Source organism: Chiloscyllium plagiosum, chromosome 1 (assembly GCF_004010195.1).
Source record: "Chiloscyllium plagiosum isolate BGI_BamShark_2017 chromosome 1, ASM401019v2, whole genome shotgun sequence".
NCBI classification, from domain to species: domain Eukaryota; kingdom Metazoa; phylum Chordata; class Chondrichthyes; order Orectolobiformes; family Hemiscylliidae; genus Chiloscyllium; species Chiloscyllium plagiosum.
Genome location: NC_057710.1, coordinates 6,411,297 through 6,431,473, shown reverse-complemented (window position 1 = coordinate 6,431,473; position 20,177 = coordinate 6,411,297). Strand labels below are relative to the sequence as shown.

The 20,177-nt window shown below is 44.2% G+C and overlaps 1 protein-coding gene and 1 non-coding gene across 3 annotated transcripts in view; one reads left to right on the top strand and one right to left on the bottom strand.

Annotated features, from left to right (window-relative positions):
• The window catches only part of LOC122550271 (polyadenylate-binding protein-interacting protein 2-like), a 132,582-nt gene extending 130,628 nt beyond the window's left edge, over positions 1-1,954 (bottom strand). For both annotated transcript variants that reach the window (XM_043691041.1, XM_043691158.1), the window contains exon 1: positions 1,834-1,954. The gene's annotated coding sequence lies outside the window, so the exon portion shown is untranslated. The remainder of the gene's footprint in view (positions 1-1,833) is intronic.
• Positions 1,955-16,998: 15,044 nt separating this feature from the next.
• Positions 16,999-17,071, top strand: trnav-uac. Its single transcript has one exon. It is a non-coding gene; the product is annotated as a tRNA-Val (tRNA).
• The last annotated feature ends 3,106 nt before the right edge of the window (positions 17,072-20,177 follow it).

The following is a 20,177-nucleotide window of genomic DNA, read 5'->3' as shown; positions in this document are numbered from 1 at the left end:
TAGATCTCATGGAATACAGGGAGAACTAGCCACTTGGATACAGAACTGGCTCAAAGGTAGAAGACAGAGGGTGGTGGTGGAGAGTTGTTTTTCAGACTGGAGGCCTGTGACCAGTGGAGTGCCACAAGGATCGGTGCTGGGTCCTCTACTTTTTGTCATTTATATAAATGATTTGGATGCGAGCATAAGAGGTACAGTTAATAAGTTTGAAGTTGACACCAAAATTGGAGATGTAGTGATCAGTGAAGAAGATTAAATCAGAGTGCAACAGGACTTTGATCAGATTGGCCAATGGGCTGAGGAGTGGCAGGGGAGTCTGATAGGATAGATAGGATAGTGTTTAGTATGCTTTTCCTTATTGTTCACAGCATTGAGTATAGGAGTTGGGAGGTCATGTTGCGGCTGTACTGGATATTGGTTAGGCCACTTCTGGGATTGTGTGCGCAAATCTGTTCTACCTGCTCTCAGAAAGATGTTGTGAAACTTGAAAGCATTCAGAAAAGATTTACAACGATGGTGCCAGGGTTAGAGGGTTTGAGCTATAGGGAGAGGCTGAATAAGATGGGGCTGTTTTCACTGGAGCATCGGCGGTTGAATGGTGACCTTAGAGGTTTATAAAATTTATGAGGAACATGGATAGGCTAAATCAACAAGGTCTTTTCCCTGGGGTGGGAAGTCCAAAACTACAGGACATAGGTTTAGGGTGAGAGGGGAAAGATTCAAAAGGAACCCAATGACAACCTTTTCACACAAAGGGTGGTACTTATATGGAATGAGCTGCCAAAGGAAGTGAGGACACTGGTACAATTAAAACATTTAAAGGCATCTGGATGGGTAAATGTACAGGAGTGTTTAAAGGAATATGGGCCAAGTGCTGCCAAATGGAATCAGATTAATTTAGGAGATCTGATCGGCATGGGAGAGTTGAACCGAAGGGTCTGTTTCTGTGCTGCACATTTCTATGACTCCATGACGTGAGGGAGGAGCTGGCTAGAGTTGAGTGGAAGGGGAGCCTAGCAAGGAAGACATTGGAGCAGCAATGGTAAGAATTTCTGGGTGTAATTTGGGAGGCCAGCAGAAATTCATCCCAGGTCAAAGAAACATATTAAGGTGATGTCAGGGCAACCATGATTGACAAGGAAAGTCAAGAACAACATGAAGGCAAAAAAAGCATACAGTATGGTAAAGATTAATGGGAAGTCTTTAGAAACTAGCATAGGACAACTAAAAAAAAGCAATAACAGGGAGTAGGGGGTAGATGAAATACGGAGATAACCTAGCTAATAATATAAAAGATGGTTTTTTTGAGATATATATACACAAGAGAGGCAAGAATGGACATTGGGCCGCTGGAAAATTAATGGAAATTGGGCCTCTAGAAATAGTAATGGGAAACAAAGATATGACAGAAGACCTGAATATGTACTTTGCATCAGTCTTCACAGTGCAAGACACCAGTGGCTGTCGTGGCTAAGGGGGTGGTGCTGGGGAAGTTTGAAGGGCTGAAGTGGAAATAAAATAGCCAGGCCGGATGGTTGACCAGGTTTCTGAAGGAAACAGCTGAAGAGATTGCCTAGGCATTGATGGTGATCTTTCAGGAATTACTGAAGTCAGGAAGAATCCCAAAGAACTTGAAAATGGCTGGGGGGGGGGGGGGGGGGGGGGGGGGGGGGGGGGGGTGCGGGGATAATTTAATCTATAATGAGCAACAATACTGAGGAGGGGGATGGGAACAACCTCAATTAGGAAAGAATAATATTAAACATGGTCATAACCTAACCTTCCCAAAACACCCTCTACCGCAGAACAATTCAAGCAGCCGTAAGAATTTACCTCTCGTCAGCCACGTTTAAAAACCCTTTCTCTTATGTGTGTGTCTCTCTCAGCAGCAGGCAAGCGAACGTGCACGCGCACAAACGGATTCTCGAGCTCGAGCGCCCGCACCAGCCCGGGGTGAGATAGCGAACTCGGTCCTCCCGCCTCCTCCCCACTTCGATTGGGCGGTCTGCTGGGAAACACCGTTTGCCGTTGTTCTATTGGTCAATCCGCACGTCGATCATTCATGGGCGGATCGACAGCGTCGGAACCCCGTTTCGGTTGGCTGGACGAGCCGTCCATCATAGGTTACCACCCCCGTCGCTGCATTGGTCAATCCATCTGTTACTCCGGAAGAGTGGGCGGGGATATGGGTTAGTCTTCATTCTGATTGGACGCGGTCCACTTCAATCAGGGACACAAAACAGGAGGGAGGCGGGTCTGTTTTTGTTTCGTGGGAACCAATTAGGAAGCACCGCTGCGGCCCCGCCCCTTGCGTGGCCCTGCCCATTTCTGCCGTCCGCCATTATTGACGGCAGTTATAGTCTCAGTAGGACGTTAGTCGATGGCGGGGTCATCCGTTCGGATAGGTTTTTATTTTCGGTAAATCGTAATCACTCAGTCGGTTGGTTAGCTGGCGCAAAGTAGAGGTTGAAATTGTTGGTATTGTTTCATGAGGAGTTTTCCACTGGTTTACTCCGTATTGTTTATTGTTGTCGGCTGGCGATGAGGAGGTGGGCCGCTTAATTTGGGCGGAGCGGTCTTGGGTCGCACCCATGTTAGTACATGATTGGCCGGTTCGGCGGCCTGCTCTGCCTTCTGATTGGTTCATCCGGGATTACCCGGGCAGCGCTGACTCCTTCCCCCTAGCGGGCGGTTGCGTGCATAACACCTGGCTGGCTAGTATCGCCCCTAGTGGGAGGCGGAGGAATCGGCTTGCAGGGGAGAAACACCCCAGAGAGGTTTGGAGTGCAACCGCAACTCTCAAAATGCAGAAATTCGCCAAAGGTCCATTAGACGGCGGAAATCCAAGTAAAGTTGCAAATCTCTTAAATTGTTCACGGGACATTTAGATTAGATTCCCAATAGTGCGCAAAGAGGCCATTTGGACAAACAAGTACTATTAAACTATGGGCAATTTAGCATGCCCAATCCACCTGACCTTTGGATTGTGGGAGGAAACCAGAGCACCCTGAGGAAACCCACACAGACACAGGGAGAATGTACAAACTCTACACAGACGGTTACCCGAGGCTGGAGTCAAACCCAGGTCCCTGGTGCTGTGAGGCTGCAATGCAAACCACTGAGCCACCATGCTAACCATTATTTTGTTTCCTGAAGAAGGGCTTATGCCCGAAATGTCGATTCTCCTGTTCCCTGGATGCTGCCTGACCTGCTGCGCTTTTCCAGCAACATATTTTCAGCCCCCATTATTTTGTCCACACCAAGCCCATTCCCCCAACACCCATATGTGAACGGTGAGGAATCAGAAAGTAAAAGGGAATCCAGCAGAAGGAAAAAGCATTAGGTTAAGGAATCAGTGGGAGTAGGAGATCACTGTGAAAGGACTGGAAGAAGGCATTCTGTGGTATTAGTGATGCTGTACAGCAACTCCCCAAGGTTCTTTTGACAGCATCTTCCAAGCCTTCAAGCTCTAGCAGCTACAATGAAAGGGCAGCAGATACACGGGAACACCAACACCTACAAATTCTCCTCCAAGCCACTGACTATTCTAACTTGAAAATGTGCCACTGTTCCTTCACTGTCTCTGGATCAAAATTCCCCCAACAGAATTGTCTGCCTACAGCACGTGGACTGCAGCAGTTGAAGAAGGCACCTTGAGGGCAACTAGGGATGGATAAGAAATGCTGTCCCTGCTGGTGATGTCCAAGTCCCAAGAGTGAATTTTTTAAAAAGCAAATAAACAGAGGCCTATAAATGGAGAAAACAAAAGCAGAAATTATTGGAGAAATTTAGCACATCTCTTAGCATAAAATCCCTACAGCATGGAAGAAGACCATTTGGCCCATCGTGTCCATACTGACCCCCTGAAGAGCATTGTACCCTATCCGTATGACCTTGCATTTCCCACGGTCAATCCACCTAACCTGCACATCTTTGGACTATGGGAAGAATCCAGAGGAAACTCTCTCTGCAAACTATCGGGTTGCAGGCAGTCACCCGAGGGTAGAATCAAACACAGGTCTCTGGTGCTGTGAGGTCGCAGTGTTAACCACCAAGCTACAATGCAGCCCCTGTCTGTGAAGGAAAACCAGAGTTGGCATTTCAAGTTCAGTGACCCTTCTTCAGAATTATAAATGGAGCAATCGGATAAATCGGCTAGGACCAGAGAGTATTATCTCTGGTTAAGGGGTTGCATATTTAAAACAGATGAGGAATTTATTTTCTCAAAGAATAGTGACTCTGTGGAAATTTTTACCACAGAGGGCTGTTGAGCTTGATTGTTAAGTATGCTCAGGGTTGGATAGACAGATTTTTTTAATCTGAAAGGAAGTCAAGGTTATGGGGAAAAGGCAGAAAAGTGGAGTTGAGAATGATCAGATCAACCTCGATCTCATTGAATGGCAGAGCAGACTGTGTGGCCGATTCTGCTCTTACAACTTATTGTCTTGTGTTCTCAACCCCTCTCCTTGGATATTCCTCTCCCACCACCACCACCACCACATCTGTAGGGGTTCTTAAGAAAGGTTATCGGCCTGTAGGGTTATTTTGTCCACAGATGCTGACTAATTTGCTAACTTTTCCAGCCTCTATTATTCTTGCACCTTCCCATTTTGCTTGTGGAGACTAATATCTCTGTTTTTTTCAGGCATTGGTGGTAATCTTTCAGGAATCACTGGAGTCAGGGAGGGCCCCAGAGCACTGGAAAATGGCTGATGGAACACCTCATTGAAGAAGAGAGGGAGGCAGGAAACTATGGGCTGGTTAGGCTAACCTTGGTCTTGATTAAAATTTTAGCGTCTGTTATAAAAGTACTTGGAACTGCATGGTAAAATAGGGCTGAGTCAACGTGACTTTGTCAAGGAGATGTAATGCCTAACAAATCAGTTGGAATTCTTTGAGGAGTTAACAAACAAGTTAGACAAGGGAGAGCCAGTGGATTAGATTAGATTTCCTACAGTGTGGAAACAGGCCCTTCGGCCCAACAAATCCACACCGACCCTCTGAAGAGTAACCCCACCCAGATCTATTTCCCTCTGACTAATGCACCTAACACTATGGGCAATTTCGCATGGCTAACTAACATGACCTGCACATCTTTGGACTGTGGGAGGAAACCAGAGCACCTGAGGAAACCCATGCAGACACAGGGAGAATGTGCAAACTCCACGCAGACAGTCACCCAAGTCTAGAATCAAACCTGGGTCCCTGGTGCTGTGAGGCTGCAGTGCTAACTACTGAGCCACCATGTCGCCCGTTGTGGTATATTTGAAATTTCAGAAGGCATTGCTGAGATGCTGCACAAGAGGCTGCTATATAAGATAAGAGTCTGTGGTGTCATGGGCAAGGTATTGACATGGCTGGAGGATTGGCTGTCTCGCAGAAGACAGTGAATGGTGATAAAGATGGCAGCCAGTGACTAGTGGAGTTTCGTAGGGGTCAGTGTTGGGACCACAACTATACATTATGCGTTAACGCTCTAGATGAAGAAACTGAGGGCATTGTTGCTAAATTTGCAGGTGATATGTGGAGGGGCAGTTGGTGTTGAGGAAATGGGGAGACTGCAGGAGGATTTCAACATGCTCGGAGAGTGGGCAAAGAAGTGGCAGATCGAATACAATGTGGGAAAGTATGAGGTTATGCTCTTTTGGAGGAAGAATAGAGGTATAGGCTATTTTCTGAACGGGGAAAAACTTCATAAATCTGGAGCACAAAGGGACTTGGAATTTCGAATTAGGTTTTATTGTCATGTGTACTCAAATATGGGGATACAGAAAATTGGTGAAAAGTTTACAATGTCACCATTCATAGTGCCATCTATGTACGAAGTACCTACAGACAAAATCTTAGGTTAAAAAGTTGAAAAATAAAGAAATAAAGTAAAAGTTCAACATTACAGTTCCTCTCATAAAGTAGTAAATAAGAAATAAAGTTAGAAGTTCCAAGTTACAGTCATTCTTTAGCCATGGGCCTGCAGTCACTCCACACTGGGCATTCCTCTTACTCTGCTCAATCTCTGCACTACGATCTCATTGCCAACCGCCATTCGCTCCCTCCTGCATGGGACTCAATCTCTCAAACCCCGCACTGCTGTCATGCTGCTGACCACCATCTGGGCTCAGTAGCTGCAACACCCACTTTGGTGCCACTCTGGGCCCCCAGTTATTGTCACTGCTGCCTCCACAACTGAGTTGTCTCCCTAAGGTAAGTAGAGAGGAAATAAAAGCTTAATAAAAAGGAAAGAAAGCGAGAAAAGAAGGAAAAAAAGCTGGCGAGATCTGGCTCAGGAGCCCTACTTTGTGTCCTAGTTCAGGATTCTCTCAAAGTTAACATGCAGATTCAGTGACAGTTAGGAAGGCTAATGCAATGCTAGCATTTGTTTCAATTGGGCTAGAATACTGGAGCAGAGATGTCCTGCTGAGGCTATATAAGGCTCTGGTCAGACAGCATTTGGATGATTGTGAGCAGCTTTGGGCTCCTTATCTAAGGAAGGGTGTGCTGGTGATGAAGGGGGCCCAGAGGAGATTTGCAGGAATGATTCTACAGATGGAGAGTTTGTCATATGAGGAGCAGTCGAGAACTCTGGGTCTGTACACGATGGAGTTGAGAAGGACGAGGCAGGATCTCATTTAAACTTACAGAATACTAAGAGGTCTGGATAGAGTGGACGTGGCGAAGATGTTTTCACAAGTCGGGTACAGCATCAAAGAAAAAAGATGACCTTTTAAAAGTGAGATGAGGAATTTCTTCAGCCAACAGGTGGTTAATCGTGGAACTCATTGACAAGAAGACTCTGGAGGCCAAATCATTGAGTGTCTTTTTAAGACAGAGAGGTTCTTGATTAGTAAGAGCATCAAGAGTTATGAGGAAAAAGCAGGAGAATGGGATTCAGAAATATATCAGCCGTGATTGAATGATGGTGCAGACTCGATGGGCTGAATGACCTAATTCTGCTCCTCCATTTTATGGTCTCTATATCTTATTCAACCTCAACTATTTTCCACCCTTCCCTAATATCATGCCTTGATTCAAACTAAGTCTGTACCTTTAACAACCTGCTGGGTGTTTCAAATATCTTTTAGTAACCCTTATGAAGTAACTAGTTTCATTGGGTACTGAACCCTGGACTTTGCTGTGAGTAAAGCCAATGTGATAACCATGAAATCAGTTCCCAGTTTGCTTGTTAGTTTTTTCTGTGTGTGAGAAAGCTCACTATCAATGAACATATTTTCTAGGAGCCACCTGCGGATCCTCACATTATCATGGGCAGTTGTGATAAATAGGTTTTATTTCTCAGCCTTGCCTGCAGATCATAACAGCTCTTAGACACTTACATTAATGTGTGAAACAATGTCTGCCGACTCTCCAGGCACTCAATACAAAGACCCAAATCCTCTTAAACACAGGCTAGTAAGACTGACAGAAACCTGGACATGTCTTCAAATACTAACACAGTGATGGCAATCAATGTCCTGTTAAAATCACTTGATTGTTTTAACAATTCTATAAATACTGACACTTGCCGATCCTTCCTGTAAATACTGAACACTCAAAAAAAGATTTTGTAAATAACAACATGCTCCCAAATTCCTTCTGTAAATACTGGCACAAATAGAAATACATTGTAAATACTGACAAATTCAAAGAAAGTAGTTATAACTATCCACATACAGTAAGTCCAACCGGCATATAAATACTGGCACAAATCGAAATAAATTGTAAATACTGACACACTCAAAAACCTTGAAGTATATACCAACATAATCCCAGAATCATAATGTAAATACTGGCATTAACAGAAATGCATTGTAAACAAAGATGCACTGACAAAAACCTTCTATAAACATCCACAAAAATTTCATGTATGCACCCACATACTCCCTGGAGCTCCACTGTAAATAATGGCACAAAACCAAATGATCATATAAAACAATGTAAATAATTACACCTACACATTTCAAGGATTACGATATTACAGAGCTTCTTCTCAAAACTTGTGAAAAAAAAACCAATGCATTCAGGTATGGTTACCTACGAGTACTGACGTGCAACCATTAGGGGTGGAGAACTGTGGAGAAAATTGTGAAGGAGACAATTTATTTAGAGAAGTAAGATCAGGAATAGTTGGCAGAGCTTTGTCAGAAGGGAAGTCATGCCTAACAAATCTGGTTAAATTTTTCAAAGAGGTGACCAAATGTGTAGATGAGGATAATGTAGTTGAATATGTGGATTTCAGCAAAGACTTTTGCAAGGCCCCACATGGAAGACTGATAAAGGAGGTAAAAGTACATGGGATCCAGGGTAACTTTGCAAGTTTTACCCGAAATTGGATTAGAGACAGAGGTGGTGGTAGAAGGCTGTTTGTGTGACTGGAGGCCAATGACCAGTGGTGTATCACAGGGGTCAGTGTTGAGTACTTTATTGTTTGTGATACATAGAAAAGATGTAGGTGAGAGTGTTGGGGGTGGATGATAAGGAAGTTTGGCTATGTGGTTGACAGTGAGGAAGGAGGTCTTGGGGTACTGGAGAATATAAACAGATTGGGCAGATCAGTGGCTGATGCATTTTAACCCTGGTAATTGTGAGATGATCCCCTTTGGAAGAAGGAACAAGACAAGGGAAACTCAATAAATGGCAAGACACTAGGGAGCTTAGATAAACCTAAAGATCTTGGTGTATGTGTCAACAAAATCCATGAGGTATTTCTGTGCTGTATGTCTCTAGACTAAATCTCTAAGGGTGACAGGGCAGGTTAGAAGTTTGTTAAGAGGACACACGGAAGACTTGCCTTTATCAGGGAAATATTGCTTACCATACCGTACCATAACTGTGTACAGGTCTGGTCTCCACACTGTAGGAGGGATGTGCAGAAGAGACTCACCAGGATGTTGCTCTAGATGGAGCACTTTAGATAAGAAGAGAGGCTGGATAAGCTCAGGTTGTTTTCTTTAGAGGAAAGAAGGCTGAGGAGGGACCCAATTGAGATGTATAAGATTATGAAGGACATGGACAAGGTGAATAGAAAGTAAGGGTCAATAACAATAATAATTTTAAGATGAAAGGCTTGAGGTTTAGAGTATTTGAGGAAATGTTTTCAAGAAGAGGGTGGTGGAGTCTGGAATGCACTGCCTGGGGGAGAAGTTCAGGTGGGAACCTCACAATTTTTAAGAAGTGTTTAGATGAGCACTTGAAATGTCATAATATTCAAGGCTATTGGTCTTGTGCTGGAAGGTGGGATGAGTGTAGCTTTGGCAGTGCAGACTTGATAGGGTGAAGGGTCTCCTATGTACTGTCTAACTCTATAATTCTACACTAAAGGGAAATATTGCTTACCATACCTTAGGATCACATATTTTATTCTTTCATGGAATGTAGGTGTCACCACCATTTGATGCTGTGAATTGATTGGCTTGCTCGGCCATTTCAAAGAGCAGTTAAAAGTCAGAAATGCAAGGTGAGTCTGGAGTCACATGTAGGCCAGAAAGTGTAAGGATAGCAGATTTCCTTCTGTAAAGAACAATAGAAAGGAATGAAACTGACTGACCATTTGGAATTGACTGAGGCAATGGAAATGACAGTAGCATATGCACCCCTGTTGACAACATCTTGAAGCTGATGCCAAAGTTTGGAGAGCTGAGCCACAGATGAATCAAGCTACAACCTGATACAGTCATACCCATGGAATCATACCTTACAGACCCATGTCCCAGACAAGACCATCACCATCCGTGGTTATGTCTTGTCCAAGCATGACAGAGACTCCAATACAGTGGCATTCTGTTGTTCAGGAAGACCTCAACATTGACTTAGGCTCCCTTGAAATATCCTCGCATCAGGTCAAACATGGGCAAGGAAATCTGCTGACTCCTATTTACACCCCTCCCTCAACTGATGAATTGGTACTGAGGCATGTTGAAAAACACTTTGAGGAAGCACTGACAATGGCAAGGTCACAGGATATACACTGGGTGGAGGACTTGAATGCCAATTTAAATTCAATAAAATCTGTAATTAAACCTAGTCTCAGTAACAGTGACCATGCAACCATTGTCAATTGTTGTAAACACCATCTCGTCACTAATGTTCTTTAGGAAAGGAACTTTACGAAAGGGTAAAAATAGAAAGTGTCATATAATTATAAAGCACAAATACAGACCCTTTGGTCCAACTTGTCTAGATTGACCAGATATCCCAAACTGATTTAGTCCCATTTGCCAACATTTGGCCCATGTTCCTCTAAGCCCTTCTTATTCATGTACCTATCCTAATGTCTTTTAAATTATGCAATTGTACCTGCCTCAATCACTTCTGGCTGTTCATTCCATATACTTCACCACATGAAGAAGTTACCCCTCAGTTCTCTTTTAAATCTTTCACCTTAAGCATAAGCCTTCTGGTTTTGGACTCCCCTACCTGGGAAAAAGACCTTGGCAATTCACCCTATCCATGCCCCTCATGATTTCATAAACGTCAATAAGGTCAACCCTCACTCAAAGATGCTTCAGAACAAAAGGAATCAACTTATTCAGCCTTGCCCTATAGCTGAAAGTTTCCAATCGGGAGACCAGAATTGAATACTGTATTCTGTATTCATATACAGAAAAGTGGCATAACCAATGTCCTGCACAGCCAGAACATGACATCCCAACTCTAATACTCAATGCGCTGACCAGTGAAGGTAAGCATGCCAAGCACCTTCTTCACCATGTTGTCTATCTGCAAGTCTACTTTCAAGGAACAATGCACCTACTCCCCTAGGTCTCCTTGGCCCAGTGCTGGAGAAACTCAGCAAGTCTCACAGCATTTGTGAAGACAGAAACATCATTAACATTTCAAGATCAGTATGATTCAATTCGGAAGACTTACATTTCACTTCCTGCCAAATGGACAACCTAATATTTCTCAATGTTCTACTCCATCAAAGTAGGGGCGGCACTGAATTTGTAATACAGAATCTCTACTGTCCCAATGTCAAGTCTCACCAAGTCTCTCCATAATCACAGCAAAACTTCACTCCTGTACTCCTTCACCTGTGATGAAGGTGCCTTGTTTCACTTGCGATGAAGGTGCCTTGTTTCACCTGCATGTTAGTTTTTAGTGATTTATGAAATGAGAGTATTATTAAGAATGACCACTGTACAGTCATTGTGGAAACTAAAGTCCTACCTTCACATCGAGAATACCTTCCATTGTGTAATCTTGATCAGCTGGGCCAATGGGCTGAGGAGTCGAAAGTGCGGTGCTGGATCCAAGGAGAAGGAAAAGTGATGCTTCAGGCAAAAGCCCATCATCAGGAATAAGCTGATGAAGGGCTTTTGCCTGAAACGTCAATTTTCTGGCTCCTCAGATGCTGCCTGACCTGCTGTGCTTTTCCACCACCACACTTCAACTCTGATCTCCAGCATCTGCAGTCCTCACTTTTGCCTGAGTGACAGATGGAGTTTAATTTAGATAAATGCAAGGTGTTACATTTTTGTAAGAAAAACTAGGGCAGGACTTATAGATTACTTACAGTGTGGAAACAGGCCGTTTGGCCCAACAAATCCACACCAACCCTTCAAACAGCAACCAACCCAGACCCATTCCCCTACACCTAACACTACAGACAATTTAGCATGGCCAATCTAATTAACCTGCACATTTTTGGACTGTGGGAGGAAGCCAGAGCAAACCCATACAGACACAGGGAGAATGTGCAAACTCCGCACAGACAGTTGCCTGAGGCAGGAATTGAACCCAGGTCTACTGGCGCACTGAGGCAGCAGTGCTAGCCACTGTGCCACCATGCCTTAATGTTGTCAAACAGACCTAGAGGTTAAGGTACATGGTTCCTTGAAAGTGGCATTACAGGTATACAGAGGGGTAAAGGTGGCGTTTGGCATGGTTGCCTTCATTGGTCAGAGCATTGCATAGAGGAATTGGGATGTCATGTTATGACATTGGTGAGGCCACTTTTCACAAAGGTCTGTTTCCTAGGCTAGGGGAATTCAAAACTAGAGGGCATAGTTTAAGGGGACAGGGAAAGTTTTAAAATGGACCTGAGAGGCAACATTTTTACACAGAGGTGGTGTATATGTGGAGTGTACAGCCAGAAGAAGTGGTAGTTGCAGGTATTGTTACAACATGTAAAAGACATTTGGATAGATACATGAATAAGAAAGATAGAGAGGGATATGGCCAAATACGGGCAAATGGGACTGTTTAGTTTGAAAAATCTGGTTGATATGGATGAGTTGGACTGAAGGATCTACTTAGTATCACTCTATGTTATGTGACACTGTCACTGTGCTAAGTGTGATAGACTTTGGACAGATCTAGCAATTCAAGACTGGACATCCATGAGGCATTATGGGCCATCAACAGCAGCAGAATTTTATCCAGTACAATCGGTAACCTCATGACATGGGATACCCCCCACTGAACCATTACCATCAAGCAAGGGGATCAACGCTAATTCAATGGAGATTGCAGAAAGGCATGCCAGAGCTGGACCAAACATACCCATAAATGAGATGTCAACCTGTGAAGCTACCAAACAGGACAAGTTGCATGCCAAACAGCATAAGCAGCAAGTGACAGATCTAAATGATCCGAGAGTGTGATGCTGGAAAAGCACAGCAAGTCAGGTAGCATCCAAGGAGCAGGAGAGTCGATGTTTCAGGCATAAGTCCTTTATCAGGAAGTCCGTAATGAAGTCGATTCCCCTCCTCCTCGGATACTGCCTGACCTGCCATGCTTTTCCAGCACTAAACTCTCGACTGTGATCTCCAGCATCTGTAGTCCTCACTTTCTCCCAGACCTAAATAATCCCACAACCAAAGGATCAGATCTAAACTCTGTTGGCGTGCCACATCCACTCATGAATGGTGGTGGATAATTAAACAACTCAGGATGAGTCTCCACAAATATCCTAATCCTCAATGATGGAAGAGTCCAACGCATCACTGCAAAACCAAAGGCTGAAGCACTTACAGCAATCTTCAGTCAGAAGTTGATGATCCATCTTGGCCTCCGCCAGAGGTCCCCAGCTTTCAGTCTTCAACAAATTCAATTCTCTCCATATGATATCAAGAAATGGTTTGAGGCACTAGATACTGCAAAGACAGGCTCTGACAGTTCCAGTGTATATGAATAGGAAAGGTTTAGAGGGATATAGGCCAAATGTAGGCAAATTATTTTAGGCTATCTAGTCAACATGGATGAGTTGGACCAAAGGGTCTGTTTCCATACATGTCAATGACTCTGTAACTTGTCGCTTCCCTAGCCAACCTATTCCAGTAGAGTTGCAACATTGGCATATACCTGACAACCAAGTTGCCCAGGGATGTCCTGTACACTAAAAGCAGGACAAATCTAATCCACTCTTTACTGCCCCATCAGTCTGTTCTCCATCATTAGTAAGTGATGGAAGGTGTCGTCAATAGTGCTATCAAGTAGCACCTGTTGAGCAATAACCTGGTCCGTGATGCCCAGTTTGCATTCAACTAGAGTCAGTCCATTCCTGAACACATTACAGCTTTGGTTCAAAAGGGACAAAAGAGCTGAATTCCAGAGGTGAAGTGAGAGCAATAGCCCTTGATAGCAGGGTTGCATTCAACCTAGTATGGCATCAAGGAACCCTTGAAGAACTGGAAGCAATGGGTATCAGGGGACAAACTCTCCACTGGTTGGAGTCATACATGGCACATAGGAAGATGGTTGTGGTTGTTGGAGGTCAGTGACCTCAGCTCCAGGATATCTCTGCAGGAATTCCTCAGGGTAATGTCCTAGGCCCAACATATTTAATCTGTGGCCTTCCCTCCATCAGAAGGTCAGAAGTGGTGATGTTTGCTGATGATTACACAATGTCCAGCACAAGTCGCGACTCCTCAGACACCAGAGAAGTCCATATTCAATCGCAAAAATATCTGGACAATATCCAGGCTTGGGCTCACAAGTGAGAGAAAGTGAGGACTGCAGATGCTGGAGATCAAAGTATGGTGCTGGAAAAGTACAGCAGGTCAGGCAGCATCTGAAGAGCAGGAGAATCGACATTTCAGGCCCTTCATCAGGAAGGGTTTTCAAGTGGCAAGAATCTTTTGTGCTGTACAAATGGCAGACAATGACCATCTCAAAAAAAGAGACAATCTAACCATTGCCCTTCGACATTCATCACCAAATCCCCAACCATCAACATCCTTGGGGTTACCATTGACCAGAAACTGAACTGGACTCACCATACATTTCATCACCATTCTAGGTAACATCATCAGTGAGCCTCCGGTGAAGCACTGGTGTTAGTGACCCATTTTCCATTTATGTATTTAGGTTTCCTTGTGTTGGTGATGTCACAGAGAGGAATAATTTAGCTTATTCCTCCATCATAAGTGGGGATGTTCATTGATGATTGCACAATTTTCAGAACTTCTGTTCCAAGATGGCAGTGGAGTAGGACACTCCAGCTGGAGCTTGTCTGCTCTGCCTATTCCTGTTCTCTTTCGTTTCCTCTTGGTTTTTTAAAATCTTCTCCTCTCTCACCACTGGTGATTCCAGGCCTCTGGCGATGACTGCAGAACTCCGACAATGACCCCCAGCCTGGCTTAGAGGCCTCCCAGGCTAACTTGACAGCCTCCCAGCTCCTGTGGTTGCCTTCCAGCCTCCTGTGGTGGCCTCCCAGCTTTCATGTTGACCTCCTGTGGCAGCCTGCCAGTCTGATGTGCCAACCTCCCTGCTCTGTGTAGTAGCCTCCCTGGGCATCCTGTCAGCCAGACATGGTAGTCAGGAGCAATCTCGCAGCCTTGTGATCTTCAAGCTGAAGCTTGGTGTGGTTTGGAGCCAGGACCTGGTGCAGACTGGAGGCTAAATGCCAGCATGGAATAGGTTGGAAGACTGCTGTCCTGGACTTTTATTTCTGCAATGCTGGACATTTTATGTCTCTATTTTTGAAGATCTTGTACTAAAGAAGCTGTACCATGTTCCTTTGTATATAACATGGTGTGATAAGTGGTGATGTATAAACTTTTCATTGTACTTATTGAGTACACGTGATAATAAAGCTCGTTCAATTCACTTCAATATTGATTATTCCTCAGGTACTGAAGCAGTCCCTATCTGAATATAGCAAGATCTGGGCAACATCCAAGGGGAGGGATTGAAAAGTCGTAAACACTTTCACACTACAGAAATTTCAGGCAATGCCATCTCCAGTTAGAGAGAGAGAGAATCTAACAATCTTCGCTTATCATTCAACACATCATTTCCCACGGTCAACACCCTGAGGGTAACTCACCTCCTGACTCCACAAAGCCTGTCCAATATCTACAAGGAGTGTGATGGAATGCTGCCCGCTTACCTGGAGGAGAGGATCATCCAACAACACTCAAGAAGCTTGACACCATCAGGATAAAGCAGCCAAGTTGATTTGCACCACATCCTGAAGCATTTGATCTCTCCATCGCTCAGTAGCAGCAGTGTGTAGTATCTAAAAGATGAAGTGCAGATATTCATTCAGTCTCCTTAGAAAGCACCTTAAAATATTACATCTGGCACATCTGGAAGGATGAGGGCAGCAGATACATGAGAACACCACCGCCTGCAAGTCCCCTTCAAGCCACATGGCAAACTGACTTGGAAATATATTGGGTCAAAATCCTGGAGTTCCCTCCCAGCAGCATTGCGGATCTGCTTACAACACATGGACTGTGGTGGTTCAAGAAGACAGCTCACCATCACCTTCTCAAGAGTCATCTAGTCAGGAGCAATTGTCATCCCGTGATAGAATAAAAATGAGAAGCATATACTCTGGAGAGATAAATCCCGGATTCTTAAAATAGCTGCAATGATTATAGCATAGCTGAGGTGTATTACAATTAGGCAGAGTAGTTGTTGGAAGGTCATATTCTTGGAGAGCACATAACCTGTAAAATGATTGTGTTAACTATATTGACCCTAAAGATGGTACAGGAGGGTTTGCATAGGAGATCACCAGGATGTTCTTTCGGATGAGCTTTAAAGAAAGGCTAGACAGGCTTAGGTTTGGAACAGAGAAGGCTGAAAGGGGACTTGATTGACATATATAAAATTATGAGGGGCATGAACAGGGTAGATAGATTTCGGCTGTTCCCTTAGTTGAAGGGTCAATAACAAGGTGGCATAATTTTAAGGTGAAAGGCAGGAGGGTGTTTGAGGTAAATGTTTTCATCCAGTAGGTGGTGGGAATCTGGAATGCACTGACTGGAAGGTAGTTAGCGAGGGAAACCTCACAAGCTTTAAAAGGTGCATTGATGAGCACTTGAAATGTCAGAGCATTCAACACGAGTCAAGAGATGGGAAGTGGGAGTGAAGATTTAAAGTAGTTTAGTCTGTGCTGACTCAATGGGCTGAAGGGCCACTTTTGTACTGCATGATTCTATGATTCAACAATCCAAAAGTAAGTGTTTTTGGGATTGGACTTAGTAGACTGAAGTTATCAGGGAAGTACTCCTGACCAAAATTACCTTTAAATACAAATTAGAAGATGCAAGTCACTTCAGGTATGCCAGTATTTACAGTCAATTTCTAAGTGAGACACAGTAGTAGTTTTTCTGGAATGTGTTAGTGTCTGCAGTGGCTTCTTGGAAGGGGGTCTGTATTTATAATGTATTCAATGTGAGTGTCAGTAACTATGTGGGGATCATTCAAAATGCTTCAGCTTTGTTTTAAGGTAATTGATTAAGTCAGTAAATTGCCAACATTGCGTCAGTATTTGAAAAACTTGGTTGTGGTTTGCATCAATATTGATGATCTGTGTTTCAGATCATTTGTATCTTTGCGTGGGGTGTGTGGGACAATGTTTAAAGTTGTTGCTGACATGATTCAGTATTAGCAGGGATAACCAGTTGTTTGATTTGATTTGCAGATATTGCCGAGGAATGAATGTGCATGTGCCCTCAGGTTTGCAAGGATTCCCTGAAAATACATCTGCTATTTGGGTGTTTTCCCACATACAGAATTGCATCAGTATTACTATAAGCTTATGTGAATGGTTTCATGGTGTAGTGGTTATCACATCTGCTTTACACGCAGAAGGTCCTGGGTTCAATCCCCAGTGGAACCAGTGACTTTTAAATCACTGTGTTGAAACTTTGATGGCATTTTATACATCGAGTAGACGGGGAGTGAAGATGACTGGACGGCTGGTTTGTTGATACAGAGTGATGCCAATAGTGCGGGCAGAATTCCTGCCACAGCTAAGGTTACCGTGAAGGACTCTCCTTCTTATCCACACCCCTCACCCGAGGTATGGTATGCCCTCAGGTTATCATCTCTCGCTAGAACGGGAAAGCAACTCTATGATTTGGTAAGACTCTGGCATCTTTACTTTTTTACAATAAATCCAAAATTCTGCTTCCCGTCAGTTTGAGAATAATTGCCTGGATTTTCTGATGACCAGCTGGTTCCAGGGTCATGGCAGACTCCAAAGGAATTGTCCTGGAAATTGAAGATTCCACCAGGCAATTCCGTGAAACTGGAGGATAGGCCCTTTCCTGATGTTACTTGCATTGATAGCTCCTTGGTTAAAGATTGGAGCTGCAAACACAGACTTAATCATTAGAAAAGCTTCCCAGCCTATCCAGCCTATTTTTATATCTCAAACTCTATATTCCTGGCAACATCCTGGTAAATCTTTTCAGAACCTGCTCCAGTTTAATAATATTTTTTCCCATAGCAGGGCAACTTGAACTGGATACAGTACTCGTGGGAATGATGATTGTTCTCAGGGTCTGATGGTGTCATTGTAAACCCCTCCCACCAATGACTGTGGATGATAATCTAATATATTGGAGCCCTGATCCTGCTGGATCCCACTGGGCAGACTCTGTCAGGTGAAGAACTGGGTCAAATCCCACACCACTGCTCTGTTGGATATAGTTCTCAGGAACATCCCCTGGGAAACGGGTAGCCAAGTTCATGATGATGAGGATGTACTTTTGGTCCCATACAGCAGGTGTCCCACACAGTCTGTTAACATTTTGCTGACCGATTCCATGAAACAAAACCTTAGAGTAGGTGATGGCCCAGTGAAATTATCACTAGAATATTAATCCAGGGACCCAGGTCCACTACAATTTGCGGAGATGTGACCACTTGAAATACTGGCTGATGTGGGAGTGGGTTTTGCATTTTCCAATATTGCATTTTGCATTGACCAGCTGGCTGCAATATTTCTCTGTGGTACCTTGGCAGCACTGCCATCTGGTGGTCACTGCCTACAGTGCTGTATGAGGGAGACCTTCATTCCTGCATCCACACCTCTTTTTTTAAAATGTTAAAAATCACACAATACTAGGTTGTGGTCCAACAGGTTTAATTGGAAGCACTAGCTTTCTGAGCGCCGCACATTCATCAGGTGGTTGTGGAGTACACAATTGTAAGACACCAACCTGATGAAGGAGCAGCGCTCCGAAAGCTAGTGCTTCCAATTAAACCTGTTGGACTATAACCTGGAGTTGTGTGATTTTTAACTTTGTACACCCCAGTCCAACACAGCATCTCCAAATCTTTTTTTAATGTTAACAGCATTTAGGGATTGCTTCTGACAAAGCTTCGTCTGAGTTAGGGTTTTGAATGCCAGAACATTTTATGGGGATGTTACCAAAGAAGGTCGCTTTATTATCTCCTTGATGTCTTGTAGATTCCTGAAAAGCTTTCAGACAACCAGATCAGAGGGTTTTCTGTTTGCAGCATTGCCTCAGGCTCTGCAGACTGAGATTGTCTTGCTATAGACCTTGGGAGAGACAAAAAATAACTGCAGATGCTGGAATCCAAAGTCGACAAGCAGGAGGCTGGAAGAGCACAGCAAGCCAGGTAGCATCAGCAGGTTTCGGGTATAACCCATTAATTTTTGAGCACACATTTAGGGAGAGTGCCAGACACATTCTCCTGGAGCTGTAAGGACTCTCTGACTTCAGTGGACTTCTCATCCACACAGAAGATGAGTAAGGCAGTCACTGATCCTGGGCAGTCAGTAAAGAGGAACAGGCACGTATCTTTCTGTAAGCCCCATCACCAAGACCTTGTCCATGCCTTTTCCCAGACCAGCATTTGACCAGCCCCATTAGCCCTTACAGGCTTGCTTGTCTCACCCTATGGAAATCTGGCCATGTTTCTTTTGAATACAAAATCCTGGTACTGTTCAGGGATTTGGTTAACCTCATCCTCTCTCTCAGGAGTGCCCCAAAGGGATTCACAGCTACAGTCAGAATTGTAGCCAGGTCTGTGTGTTGCCTAACTGACTTTCATTCTCTGCACAGTGTGGCATGTGCCCTGATGACTTTCTTTTTTTGCCTGTCAAAAACTGTGTAATTGGTTTTCAGGAAACTGGACAGCTTGGAGTTGGGAACAAGTTACAGAGAGAAAATGAAGTGGTCTGTTCATCCCTAGACCAGGAGCAGTATCCCTGTTCTCTGCAGAACAAAACTCACTGTAAACCTGAAGAAAACCATCTTTTTTGTCTCTTAGCAACCAGTGGAAGCATTTGGAAAAAGATGGTTGAAGCAACTCTTGGTCAGCGGAACAGCCATACAACCCGGGATAGCGTAAACATAATGTGTGTGTGTAAGTAAGGAGAGAGCCTATAAGGAGATTGGATTTTAGTTAGTGGTATCATATGCTGATGGTTTATAACTATTTACCTGTAGGCAGTATATGTAGTTCAGTGTAGAAACCTGGTCTGTGTAATCTGGAAGGAGAAAGTGAGGACTGCAGACACCGGTGATCAGATTCAAAAAGTGCAGTGCTGGAAAAGCACAGCCTGTCAGGCAGCATCCGAGGAGCAGGAGAATCAACGTTTCCAGCATAAGCTTTTCATTCCTGATGCAGAGCTTATGCTTGAAATGTCGACTCTCCTGCTCCTCTGATGCTGCCTGACTGGCTGTGCTTTTCCAAGATGGAAATGTGTTGCTGGAAAAGCGCAGCAGGTCAGGCAGCATCTAGGGAACAGGAGAATCGACGTTTCGGGCATTAGCCCTTCTTCAGGAATGAGGAAAGTTTGTCCAGCAGGCTAAGATAAAAGATAGGGAGGAGGGACTTGGGGGAGGGGCGTCGGAAATGTGATAGGTGGAAAGAGGTCAAGGTGAGGGTGATAGGTCAGACAGGGGTGGGGGCGGAGAGGTCGGGAAGAAGATTGCAGGTTAGGAAGGCGGTGCTGAGTTCGATGGATT